Below are 14,344 nucleotides of genomic sequence, written 5' to 3' on the forward strand. Positions count from 1 at the left end.
AGTAAGCAATCACTTTACACTGTCAACATGTCCACCCCTTTAGTAAATCAACCCCAGTGTAAAGTTAAAAAATAAATTAAATATATTATTAAAAAAAAATCTTCAAATACAGTCCAAATGGTGAAATATTTTCATAACACAACCATTAGCACAAAAATATATATACTTATGTAAAACTCAAAGCATCTATATTGAGAGATATTAAAAAAAAGCTGCTAAATAATTATCCTCCTCCGGCTTATAGTCTCTTTTCAAATAGATGGTAATATCATTGACAGGGAAGAGGTTTAATTCAAATTGTCTGTGATAATGGCTTCTCGCACCACCTCCAGTCATAGAACTATATTGGGAAAACATTTTAAGATGAAGAGAGCCTTAAAGTGAACCCGTAAGTGTCCATAAGGACAATGCAACCGGTGCACTTAGAATACATTTCTGGACAAAACAGAAAAAGATATCTACGATGCATGCAAGCAATAACTTGGTGGTCACATGGATAGGTTTTTGTTTCTCTTTTATAACAGGATGACAACGCTATTCATTTTCATGGAAACCACAGAATTATCACCATGTGGACAGAGTAGTCACATTACAGGTAGTTTTAAGATTGTAAGTAAGTAAAAAAAAAAGAAATATGTAGTTATGGTATTGGTTTTATATTTATTAAAAAAAAACTTTAAACTATTCTAAATAAGCTAAACTTTGTAATTGTTGTTTTCATTAAAGATTTTGCAATCACAAAAACACTCCATTTAAAACATAATATATACAATATATACTTAAATGGAAATAAAGTATTAGACCTAATGCAAAAAAAACTCTTAAACAAAACTAAGCAAGGCAAAGAAGCACAAACCATGGATGTCACCCTATCTAAAAATCGGCAATCATAAAATAAATCTACGAAAGTGTAAAAGATGGACTAATAAGACCGATCCCCCTGAGAAGGGAAATACACAGAGGGACCTAATGTTTCTCCAGGCTCTCTCTGACATCCTCCCCCTCTTTAGACCCCAGATTTTCCCCACAGCATGCAGGGAGGATATCCTTTGGAAAGGATAACCAATACTGTGCATTCCAAGTGTGGTATTGGACCACAAACTACAAAAAGTGTATTAAAATCCTGGTAAGTCTTGAATGCTCCATATACCCATTCAGCTAAATGCCTGGGACTGAGACTGGAAATACCTAGAACCATTCCAATATAGGCGTCTGCATTGAAAGGGCACTGGAGTAGAAAGTGGTTTCTTTGATTTCACTACATTCTGTTTTCAAGCATCCAGAACTTCTTGAAGAACTGTACTAGCAGACCCCTCTTAAGTACAGCTTATCATGAAAGGTGAGCAAAGTCAGGTCCCTAAACTTCATGGGAATCCTTTCCATAATAAATATTCTCAACCCCTCTAAACTGGACTTGGCAAATGCCATTGCTTTAGTACTTTCAGACTTCAGGTAACATAAGCCAGACGTTGACCATCATTAGGCCTCTCATCTTCCGTGTTACATGGTTAGCACTGTAGCTGATGCCTTTGTGGTACAGCTTGACCTGAATGTGAAGGTAACAAAAAATATAGTATGACTACATGTGGTACAATGTAGTAAAATGTAGTATTGACTACATACAATCTCCACAATGCAATATATATCATTATAGTGGCCCTTTCACACCCTCTACCCCATCTACCAATACTCTTGTTCCCCAATCAGGATTGGAGTTTTACACTAGAATGTGCCCTCCAAAATGTACCTAAGTCACTAGGCCGCAGTGCAGTTACATAAAGAAAGGAAAAGGCCTGGGTTTTTTAAGGACCCCAATGGCTAGTCTAAGTGCCTAGGAGCAGAGAAAAGATGAATATGTGCACCTAGAAGTGGGATTTATTCAATACAGGAAAATGACCATCCAGTATCATTTTAGGCCCTTCCAGTCTCAAATAACTAGTCACAAAGCCAGGTGACCAGTCTTAATTCTAGGAAGTGCTCCTACCAAACATCTACAGTGGATAGTTCCTTGCTCTTCTGGGAGGGGAACTTGACACCTCTTTGGGTCAAGTAGGAGCTTTTTCTTTTTAATAGCATTCTAGTATTATTACAAAAATAATCATATGATGCAAAAACTGGACCTCATGCAATAAAGAAGTCCCTCATTTCTCCATACCTATGACAACCAAATGCAGCCCCAAGGAAAGGTTCCATAACATCAACCTGAAAATCTATACCTCACCCTTTTGAAACTGTCGATAAAACACTAATGTACGATCAATTCATCAGTGATACACTGCAGTGTTGTCGATAATCCACTAATGATATCAGCCCCGTGTTCCGCCCTACACATTCCACCGATCTCCCCAGTCAGATCAGGGTTAACGGTGGTTTGTAGCTGGCGTGTTTACAGAGGCATTATTGGGAGGAAGAAACGCCCATTTAATGAAGAGATGGTTGGTAATGGCTTTTTGATTATCCCACTGTGTATTAAGTTAAGATATTCCATTGATTCAAAGCCATTTCATTTGTTTCTCTCTCCTGTTGACCTTTCACTTCCTATTAAAGCTGGCGGCCTCGAGGGACTTGTGCGTTCATTATCACCGCTCGCACGGCGGAGACAGGTTAGACGCACAGATCCCTGCTCGACGCGGAAAGAAATAAGAGATTTTATGTAGAGGGCTAGCGTGACAAGTGATGGGTCGCGGGACTTTTGGTTCTATTTATCATATGTCTTAAAGCAAACCTGTCAGTTACTTAACCAGTCCGCACGAATAGATTCCTGACTTGTCATCATATACAGCAACATTATCATGGACATTTATATTATAGAGGACATTTTTCAGTTCAGCCTACTGGTAAAAAACCATCCTTGACCTTCAGTAATTAGAAGTAGAAAATCTACTAGAATCCTGTATTGCCAATAAGTTGCTTAGGCCTCAAATCCAACATGGCTGGCTTTGGACGTTTTTGTGACTGGCTTCCCCATATGAAGACCGACTTTTTTAGTTTTTAGGGTTCGAGTAGAGAGGTTGGCTGTCTCACTGGAAGTATGGTAGCCCTTCTTCAGTGCTACTACTCCCTAGAACCCACTAAAATAGCGTTCAGGTCCTTAGGGAACCCCTTCTATAATTACTATTTCTACAGCTCACAGTACGTTGGCTTGGTGGTCTGTGGGATGAATGTCTCCTATATTTCTGGGCAGCGGAAGAATTGCTGGCCAGTGGGAAGGCCACCCTTACAGATAACTAAAAAGATCATTATTGTCAGTGGCAACTGACCAGAAAGACTCCAACTGTTCATTGCTCAAGCAACCACTAACAACTTCTGAAGGAAACCTGATTGAGAAATCCTGACCTATAACTTTCAGCTTTTTTTTTATTATCTTTGCAACAGCACAGGTTTGTTTGATTTTGAAATATTATTTGTCCAGTATGATTGCGTCTCTATGTGCAAGGTCGGCTCCATGAAGACATGGTGTGACCAGTTTGGTGTGAAGGGAATCGGGCGGCCTTCACTGAGAGTTCGCCCTCAACCATACTGAATAACTTTGTGTTGGTTTGGAACGCTGGTTGCAAGTGTGGTCTTCTCCTCCAGCATTAGTACTTGACTTTACAAATGAGCACTGATTCCAATAGACACATTCAAAAATGTCAACCAAAATTCATATGAGTGATGGTCAGGTGTACACAAGCAAGGCCATTCAATATAACTCAATATAACCCAATATAACCCCAGCTTTGCCAGACCCCTAATGTTTTTTTTGGCTTAGAGTCTGGTCACATGATGCTGTGATATGTGGCCTACCTGCCAAAGAAGGTGAATCTAGAACAAGGACTTTTCGGTTAGGTTCAGAGTGTTTAAGGTTTTAGCCTTTTGTTACATCATTCTATGCAGTTTCATAGGACTGGAACTAGGAAAAACATTAGCTTGGTCTTTAGACATGCTTCAATTCAAAGGAACAAAAGTACATCAGCAGCCATGATGGCCTAGCTAGCAAGACTTCAAGCCAGGATAATGGCCAGAGTTAGGCCTCATATAAATGCAAATTATCCTTGTCTGACTGAAGTACACCTTTAAGGAACAGTTAAACATATAATGAAAAATTGTGCACCGCCACAAGGATTTTGTCAACCTGGATGGCTTTGAGGAGTCATTAGAGCCTCATGACGGCAAGTACCTCTAGAGGCCTGTAATAGACGGAGTGATAATGGGCAGCACTCAGACGCTGGAAGTTTAGGCCATGTATTCAGCAATTTAACCCCAACTGCTGAGTCAGAGACAAGCAGTCTGTAACGAGACCTAAAACAAGCTAAGCATTCTGCTTGTGCTGACACAGTCCCTCCTCCATCGTTACTCAAGAGTTTTCCTCTCTTTCAGCGCTGATGGAATAATAGACACTTGTGAGGATAGGCCTTCAGCTCTCTACATTTACATTTTCTCTGCTATTTGGGGTCACTGACTGTTTGGCTTTCTTCTGTGGGCATTACCTGCAGCTTTTTCTATATAAGAATGTGCATGGCTTGTCCTGAAACAAGGGCAGGTCAACAACCTAAGCTGGCACATTGACCATAAAATTTTTCTAAAGAATTCCAGGGACACAACTCTGAGGCTGGTTTATTTAGGGATAGTTCTAAGAAGACATTTTAGATGAATGTATTGCTTTTTTCAAAAACCTAGACTACCTGTACTGCCAATTTTTGCTGTAGTTGGTTTAGTGGTCCCATGTTACCATAGGGCATGGAATTGGTGATGGTGGAAATGGAAGCAAACACAGAATGCAATGGGGAATCAGGCATTCAATGCTACTAGAACATGGGGTTAGGTAGTTCTAATCCTACCCTGCTCTACTGGAAATAGACTGACAATTTTATTTTTTAAAGGTGTAGGCAGTAGTGATGTCACTGTAGCTTTATTTCTTATGTATTTATGGAAAGGTACAAACAAGGAGAGTTTCCAATAGGGAACCAAGGTTTTTTTTGGAAATACAAAATAAGTTTACCGATTGACAAGCTCTTATCTACAAAAGTAGGAGTAAAATGTCAAAGCTATGCAAAATTCACCTGCCACATTGATAATGTAATGGTAAATGTCCCACTTAGTGAGAAATGCAACAAACAAGAGGCCTTCTTTAATCCTGTTGCGTTTCACTGTTTGGCTTCTTCAAGTAACCAGTGATGTATCCAACAATTAGTAGAGATTGTGATTATGAGAAAAATCCTGAAGTATCAGGTATATTCCCAGAGTCTTTAAAGCTGGGAAAGTTGATGGCAGGTACGGCCTAACTAGGATCTATGCTTTTGATCTATGCCAGAAGTGAAACGCGTAGCAAGCCTAGTGCACTGATAAACTACATGGACTCTTGTTTTTTGTATTCAGTTCTAAGTACATTATCAATGTGGCAAGTGAAATCAGTAAAACACAATCAGTAAATGTATTTGACAAACAAATCTTCTGTTCTCTATCAGAAACTCTCCTTTTTTATTATATATACCTCTAGTGGTTGGCATAAGAATACCACCAATATTTCAAAGGGAGGTATCTTATTCTACATTTCAATATTTATGGAAAGGGCCAACTCTTTGCAAATGGTATTTTAATTATAAATAGAGTCCGGTGGAAATGGGTCACCCTATGACTTTATAGATCTGAAGGCAAAAGTTTGTAATCTCCCTACCACAGGTCCTGGCTCTATTTCCAAATGTCCCCAAGTTGGGTACCTACAGTGTGATGTTAGCTAATAGTAGAACACACACTACACAGATGTTAAAAAGTATTGCAAAAACTGTTTGTGGTGGATCCCATAATGGTGTATATTTCTTTTTTCTTCCAGGAACCTCTCCCTACACCAGAAGCCTAGATTTCTATATTGTATCTCACCCTTCAAGGTGATGGAATTGCTGTGGACCAGGACCAGTACAAAAAACGGCAAGTGTTCTTGATCTTGAATTTTGTAGGTTTGCAATTTTTGTTCTGGCATTTCCCCTTTAAACCAAATAGAAACCTATTCAAAAAATCCCATATCATTTGAAGACATTTTGATTTAAACTGTTTATTTCATATTTCATTCACCTCTGTGAAGGTTTGACGTGCTACTTGTGATGGCTCTCCAACCAACCGGGACCACAAGCTTTGCTGATTGGGGAGATCTATCTATGAGTAAGCAGGAGGTCCTGTCAAACCTCTACAAAGAGACCACTGCTTCCATCTAAAGAGCAAAGATTCTTTGTTTTGATTCACCTTGAATGTATTTAGTTGATTCATCCATGGGTTTTAATATGGTTGTGCATACAGTGTAATATGTTGGTACTGTATTGTAAAACTGACATTGCAATGAATTTACTGAACTGCAGCATCCTTAAAAAAAGCAGGCAAGGTGCTTTGGACAGAATTTGTATGACCCCCGAGATAGGATCCTAATTTATTTTGGGGGTTGAAAATCCTCTTCCTCCCGGCACCTTCATACCACTCAGCAGCGGAAAGTTAATCTAGCGTTTTGCAAATTTTCCGAAGTAATTTTCTTGTGCTAATCGTCTCCTGGTAGTGCGGATGCAGACTGAGTGACCTCACCGAGCAATTTCAGTCCTATAAAAAGATCCGGTGGACAATAAAACAGGGAATAAAGCCAGGCCTGAAATACTGACCGCGAGGTGAAGAAGCAAAGAGAGAATAAACCTGCCAGAGATATTTACAGCCGCCGGGCTCGCGGGAAAGGCAAGCGCCCTAAATCGCCGTCACCTGAGTGTGTATTACGCAGGGCTGGAAGCGTAAATAACCCGCGTCTGGGTATTATTAGCGGAGTATTATCTCGGAACGGGGCACCCTGTGTTACTACAGTCTCAGGAGTATAAATTAAAAGCAGTACAGGCAGGAACACTGCTGTGTTATCGCTTAAGGTGATTGTGCTCCAATATGTCCTTACCTGACTATGTGCAGTAAACACTCCTAACATTGCATGTTGTTAAAGGGCCAGACCACCCAAAACTGATATTTAAGGGTTTGATAGAAGAACTCCTTTCTGTATTCTCTCTTTCGGGCAGTCATTAGCCCAGTCTGGGGATCTTATGACCTTCTTGCTTCACATATTGATGTGTACAGGTATACTGTGAGCCCATGCTGCATGATAACCTGTCTCAGGTAGGTGGGTCCATGACAGCCTGGATTGGCGGTAAAATGGATAGGTAACGCTGGCTGTCATTTATTGAGAAGCTCTGGATGTTGGAGCAGTAAGGTGAGCATCACAGCAAAAGTTAGTTTTCTTTATTTAAAGATGTAAGGCAGCAGGTTTGCAGAGCATGCAAGTCCGCCGAGGGCAGTGGCACCGAGGAGATGAGTATTGTAGCCTCGGCTAATTTTTTTTATTTTAAGAATTGCTGAGCTATTTATTAAAAAAAAAGTAGACTTGAACTTTATTAACTGACCTGATAGTTTTATTTCTGTATTTATGTTCTAAAGATAATTATGTATTTGCTTGTTGTGGAGGAACCGTTGCTGCTGACCACCACTCTTTTACACATAACCCACAGACTCCTTTTATTTTGGGGCCACCCAAGCAGATTGCAGGACCGGATGTGCTGACTGTAGGCAGGGGGAGGTTAATGCAGAGCGTGGAGGACTAGGTGCTGGGGAATGAAAGTAAATGTAGCACAGATGAATAATTAAAATGCCATTTGGTGTTAAAGAAATAAAGAGTCTGAGTGAGACGGTGAGGGGAAGAAGGAGTCTAAATGTCACTACCGGGTCCTGAAACTTGGTTTGCAGGATCCTTTGATTGATGCAAAGTGTTTGTATTACCCAGAGGTGTCACGGAATGTGATGAGGCTGAAAAAATCTTGATGAGTTCCTTAGGCTCTATAAAATCCGTCTCAGAGATCCTGTCACCAGACGATTAATTTCAACAATGATCTTTCTATAAGATTATACGAGCATTTAATGCATTTTATTCCTGGTATTTACGTGTAAAAGTCTCCTGTGTGTTGACATCTTAAAAGCTCTGAGACTGTTGGGCACCACCATCTTGGATGTGATGTTGGCAGCTCCAGTAGAATCGGTGATATCACTCAAGTGAGTCACTAGCAAGGCACATTGCAAATGCAAGAGAAAACACTACAAATAAGCATTCTATATTTGTTTTTTTTTTGTGCTGGACAGGGTGAACCATGAGCCTGTAGGCTCCTTTAGAGGTTTTGAGGGTAATCCCAAAAAATTCCCTTTGTTTTTGGTCATTCAGACTAGGGGTGGGCAAACTTTTTTTTTTATTCAGGGGCCACAATCTAAAAAAAAAATTGCCAGAGGGGCCGGGTTGATGGTAGAGTGGGTGGGGTTATGCCATCATGACGCCCCTGAACATGACGTCATGATGGCATAAGCCCGCCCACTTTCCCATCGCAAGCTCAGATCCGGGAACGTGTTCCATGGCTCTTGCCATTGCGCCCCCCGGCTAGGTGCTTCTCCTGCCCTGCTCTGGGTGGCACCGGCCAGAGCCACAGAACACCCAAAGTGTCAGTGAAACAGCCTCATTGGGCCGTATATATCCCACGGGCCGTAGTTTGCCCATGCCTGATCTAGACACTGTGTAATGCCCCTATGCACAGCAATAGAAATATTATTTAGAAACACCCAGAACTTCTGTCATTAAGGTGCCACCCTGGAGATTCAGTGCCTGTGCCTAGGCTAAGATGATGGCATGGGGCATCTGCAGGCATGAAGAATGCATTTTCTCAGTTTATAGCAGTGTTTCCCAACCAGAGTCCCATGGAATCTTAAGGTTTATTTAGAGTTTTCTTGGGGTTCCTTGAGCAATGGGCAGTTTGTGGCTCTCAGGTCAGTTTAGGTGACACCAATGATCTTTTTGTCTATCTGGAAGGTAGGCATTCTTACCACTGGCCAGCAATGTAAGAGGCATTCTTCCCACTGACCACCACACTAATATACTGTGAGCTGCAGATTTAGTAAATATAGAAGGGGTTCCCTGACCTGAAAGTTAGGAAGCACTGGTCTATAGACTGCAACCTTGTAACTTTGTAGCAAGTCACAAGGTGAGCAGCTTCATCCTGCTGATCTATTTCAGACATTTGTGAACACAGCCAAGAATAGGATTTGCCTCATTTTGGCGTCTCAGCCAAGGAAGTAGATGATCACCTGAGATGATATCTGAACAAAGATGATTTCATCCTCCTGAAGAAAAGCATTGTCATTGCCCTTTGCTTCTGCACAGATCACAGAAAAATACATCTGCTGATGGTCCACTGAGTACTGAGCATTCCAATTCAAATATCTAATATCATTTCATTGGATTAGCCAGTTAAATGCCATTTTCAACACGCATTTGTCCTGAGCGTGGAATCATGGTCGGAACATGTCTCAGCATTTCCAAAGCATGTCTAGCACTATAGAAGAAAAAAAAAGAAATAGAAAAGTGGTGAAAAATAGAAGAATATTAAATTACTAGGGTGAATTACGGTTCTGTTGATATGGAACCGCTTTCTCTCCCACTCCTGAAGGACTTTCCTGATCTCTATCTGGGCACGCACACTCCGCCCCGAGGCTCCAGCACCGGCACAATGTGTGTCCCTGTAACAGATATTTAATAAATATGTTAATGAGCTCCCCTCGGGCAGATACCTGTTTGGAATTACAGCCAAGGCGAATTGTGATGCTTGCAAACTGCTGCAAAGCCAACAGGATACTCCAGAGTCTTCTCTTGTAAATATCTCGATGCTGGGTGTACTGCCCCATGGGTATAAATTATCTAAAGGTCACCGTTCAGGCAGTGGTCAGGCCTTGCTGGTCCAGAGAAGAAATCCCCAATGGTGTCCGCTTTCTCCAGTACTCCATAAAGAAAATAATCAAAGTCAGCTAACCAGGCCAATGCTAGGAATGGATTAGTGCAAATTAGGGGCACATGGTAAGGTAGTAGCTTGAGCCCTCTATCCCTTCCCCTGATATTACAATAGGGATTGCAATAAGTATAGAAGAAGCCATCCAATCTGCATGTCTTTACTAGATTGGTCCCAATAGATACCAACTGCATAGAGATACACCGCTCTAACCAATTGCTTTTTTTCTCCAGGAGTTTGAAGATTGTAGCTTGCCCCCTGGATATCCACCAGGCCTTTGGTTCCTGCTCAGGACCACCATGTGCATTTTCCCATTCTCCAATTATCTCTTAGAATGATTTTTGCTAAAACATTTGCTTTTTTTTTACCTGACTTCAGCCAGATTCCAGATCAGATCCAGATTCCAGAGGGTGTGTACTAGAGTTTCTTTTGTATAGGGGAATGGAGTTTATTTTGTATAGGGGAATGGAGTTTCTTTTGTATAGAGGAATGGAGTTTATTTTGTATAGGGGAATGGAGTTTCTTTTGTATAGAGGAATGGAGTTTATTTTGTATAGGGGGTACATGTTGGAAAAGAAAAGATCTCCTAACAAAAAGACCATAAATGTCTTTGCAATGCACACAGCTGTTCACTAGAGACACCTAAGCTCCATTATGTGGAGAGGGGTCCATATAATTTTGGCCATTATATAGTCTATGGTAAAGAATAGGGGGAACACATAAAAAATGTGGAATTGCTTTGTTCAGAGTTAAGTAGTATGGCAGGGACGTCAAGTTTCTGGTGTATCTAAGGCCTATTGCACACTAGCGGAACAGCTGCCAATTATGCGTTTGACCAACTGTTCCAATCAATTTACCATTGGTAATTTTTCGATTTTCAGCCCCACCTGTTCAATATTCATCCCTTGATCCTTGGCTGGATATAAAGTGGATAACAGAACAATGCTGAGGATGCTCTATCAGAATGGGGATCAATAAGATGATCTTTAAAATGTCACCCCAATGCAGAGCCACACTAGTGCCCAATATGCATGCCACAAAATGTGATACACTACTTTAAACATAAAGGGCTGCGTATGGTTTGGAGGGTTGCCAGCTGAGTGCAAAAGTCTACTTTACTGCAATGCTAGTCCAAAGGGGTCCTTAGGAAACCAGGAAGAGACTTAAACCTCTGGAGTCGTCTAATAAACGTGATGTAATAAATCAAGTGAGTGGAGACGCCCAACCGACCGGGTGCTGCAAGTTTATATTATCTACACTTTGCAAAAGTAAATGCTTACTTCATTTTGTAATTTCACAAATTCTTCTCCTAAATATGATTCTCTGCTTTTTAATTGGATCCCAGTCCCTTTGTAGCAAACATCCATTGTTTAGGTTCTTCTGCTGCAACAAATCAGACGTAGGATGGCTCTCAGCCATTTCAGCTTTAATAATATTAAGCTCCAACTTTCTCTATAATTACTGAGTGCCGTTGGTAGTTTACGCCGCAGTTCTTCAGCAGAATGGAAAAACCTTTTCAGAAAATAAGATCATGTTATGAAAAATTTAAGCAAGCGCGGCAATTGACGAAGAGAAAAATTATTACACCCAGAAATGTTATTATGCTTTCGCTATGTCTGCCTGAATAAAGCTGGAACCGCTCGTCTTCATCTGATCTGCTGTGACAGAGAATATTGGTGTGATATTGTACTGAAATGTTTTCACTTTCCCATCCATAGTAAGTTTTTAGTGAGATTTTTGTGTGCGGGTGATGGGTCATCCTATACTAGAATACTAGTGTTATGTTTTAGGCAAATTTCACGGCAAGTAAAGAAGATCAATCGAATATAATCAATATATTTTTATTTTTTTACTTATAATATGTATCTCCACCTTCTAGTCGTTATTCATACTCTGACAGAGAGAGAAAATAAGAGAATAACAGCACACATCTATCCCTAGTAAGTAAGGCTGCAGGACTGTTGAGGGATCTCAAGGATTGCTGTATTTGCTGTAAATCTCCTATTTTCTTTCTCTGTTGCAGCAAAGATGAGATACATTGAGTTGGTGCTAAGGGTTGAGATCTTGCAATCGGTTAGGTCACCTTCCAGGCTGCTGGTGATGGGTATAGGTACCCTATAAAGTGGATTTAGCATCTGATATACTTTTTCATGTTGAGTGCCTACATAATAAACTTTGGTCTAATGTAACATTTTATTACTGAATACAATACTCCACCTGTAAATGCATTTTCCTGGCTGGCTTTTGGTTATTTTGCTACACTGCATGGTACACGTGCCATGCAATGTAGAGCCTGGCTATATTCCATGCATTACTGCAAATAGACTCGAATATTAGGGACATTGCAACTCTCCCAGTAATGCTGCAAATAGACCCAGATATTGGGGACAATGCAACTCTCCCATCATTGCTGCAAATAGACCCAGATAGTGGGGACAGTGCAACTCTCCCAGTAATGCTGCAAATAGACCCAGATATTGGGGACAATGCAACTCTCCCATCATTGCTGCAAATAGACCCAGATGTCAGGGACAATGCAACTCTCCCATCATTGCTGCAAATAGACCCGGATAGTGGGGACAATGCAACTCTCCCATCATTGCTGCAAATAGACCCAGATAGTGGGGACAATGCAACTCCCCCAGCATTGCTGCAAATAGACCCAGATATTGGGGACAATCCAACTCTCCCAGTATTGCTGCAAATAGACCCGGATAGTGGGGACAATGCAACTCTCCCAGCATTGCTGCAAATAGACCCGGATAGTGGGGACAATGCAACTCTCCCATCATTGCTGCAAAGAGACCCAGATATTGGGGACAATGCAACTCTCCCAGATATTGGGGACAATGCAACTCTCCCAGCATTGCTGCAAATAGACCCAGATATTGGGGACAATGCAACTCTCCCAGCATTGCTGCAAATAGACCCGGATAGTGGGGACAATCCAACTCTCCCAGTATTTCTGCTAATAGACCCGGATGTGGCATAGTCAGTGGCTGTCCAGTGTCCAATGAGGATTGCCATGGAATTGATGATGAAGATTACTAAGAGGACTGCAGCGGTACCTGGACCAGTTGTTGCTACAGGACACCTACAAAAAGTCTGTGCCATAATCAGCAAGTATAATTATGGTAAAGGTACATCTGCACCAATGAGCATTTATTTCTGCTTTAAGCATAATTATGAGCATGTGATGACAATAATTCCTAATTATCATTTAAAGTCTTTATAATAATAATTGGTTAACAGTTGTTTTACGTTACTTGCACACATTGCTGTCACCTGAGATTGCTGTGTGGTTGCTGACAAGTAGGTTATTGGGCTTTGGAGGCCATTTTTTTTTTCTTTTGGTCCTGTTTTTAGTAAATTACTTTTTTATCTGCCATAATTCTTCTGTGGGTTGTTGAACTTGCTCTTACACACAATACAGTTCCATTTATTAGCAGCACCTTACCCAAACAGCTTTCCAAATGTATACTTCTGGAAAGCCATTCATAAGGTTCAGAGTACGGCTGTGGCTTTCAGTTGAAAAAGTTGGAATTCTGGAAAGACATCATAGATTCATTCTTAGTGGTCTCTTCCCTTACTCGGAAGAGCCAGCACTCCCCCCACCTCCCTTTCCACTATTCATATTTAGGCCTTGCATTGTGGTGCCGCAGCTCGTAGCTTCAAAGGCACCAAGCGCAGGGCTGGTTAGGAGATTGCTTCCCTTTGTCCGGAGAGAGGCAGTTAGGTGGCTGGGCGCTGAGAGCTCGGGCTTGGAAGGGAATCAAGCTTCACTCAGCGCCTTTCATCTGCTCCCGTTTTCAAGTGATGACATTTTTTGTTTTGCTGTATTTTTTTTCTATTTCTAATATACAATTGGAGAGCAAATCCGAGTGGAGAAGCGTCTGCGGCCGTGGAGGATGGAACTCGGCACCCACCAAGATTACACGGAACTGCAGTGCCCATGATTAGAATTAAACACGGCCTGAAATCTGCAAGTGTAGATAACACAATACAAAAACACACAGACACGCAATAAATTAGAAAATCTACCCAGAAAAAAATCCGCCACATAATGAGAACATTGTAAACGGTACAGCGATGATAATGTACGCGATAATTCTAAGTTCTCCTTGTGCAAAGAATTCTGCAAAGTCGGCACAAATTTAATTTTTTTTTCATCATTTTTAAGCAATGTGATTATCATTAACTAACACTGTAATGCATCAGAACATTTATGTTTTAATCAGGAGTGTTAAAAATTTGGTTTTGTAATATGATTGGTTGCTGTGGGAAATGGATGCATTTCAGAATGTTCTACCAAAGCTGCAACTTCAGTAAAATGCAAGTTTATGTTGAATGGAAGCAAAAAGTAAACTGGACCTTAAGCAGTCATTGATATAATGCAAGAATGTGACTAGGCTGCATTATGGGAGTATGATGCCATTGGTGTAATGCAGGCAGGAGAGATGATGACATTGGTGTAATGCAGGCAGGAGAGATGATGCCATTGGTGTAATGCAGGCAGGCAGGAGAGA

At 41.0% G+C, this 14,344-nt stretch overlaps 1 long non-coding RNA gene across 1 annotated transcript in view; it reads left to right on the top strand.

Moving 5' to 3' along the window:
- LOC140340822 (uncharacterized) overlaps positions 1-5,901 on the top strand; it is a 40,801-nt gene extending 34,900 nt beyond the window's left edge. Inside the window, exon 3 of the long non-coding RNA XR_011922742.1 lies at positions 5,813-5,901. This is a non-coding gene — a long non-coding RNA (uncharacterized lncRNA). The remainder of the gene's footprint in view (positions 1-5,812) is intronic.
- Positions 5,902-14,344: the final 8,443 nt, after the last annotated feature.

The sequence above is a fragment of the Pyxicephalus adspersus genome, chromosome 11, assembly GCF_032062135.1.
Source record: "Pyxicephalus adspersus chromosome 11, UCB_Pads_2.0, whole genome shotgun sequence".
NCBI lineage: Eukaryota > Metazoa > Chordata > Amphibia > Anura > Pyxicephalidae > Pyxicephalus > Pyxicephalus adspersus.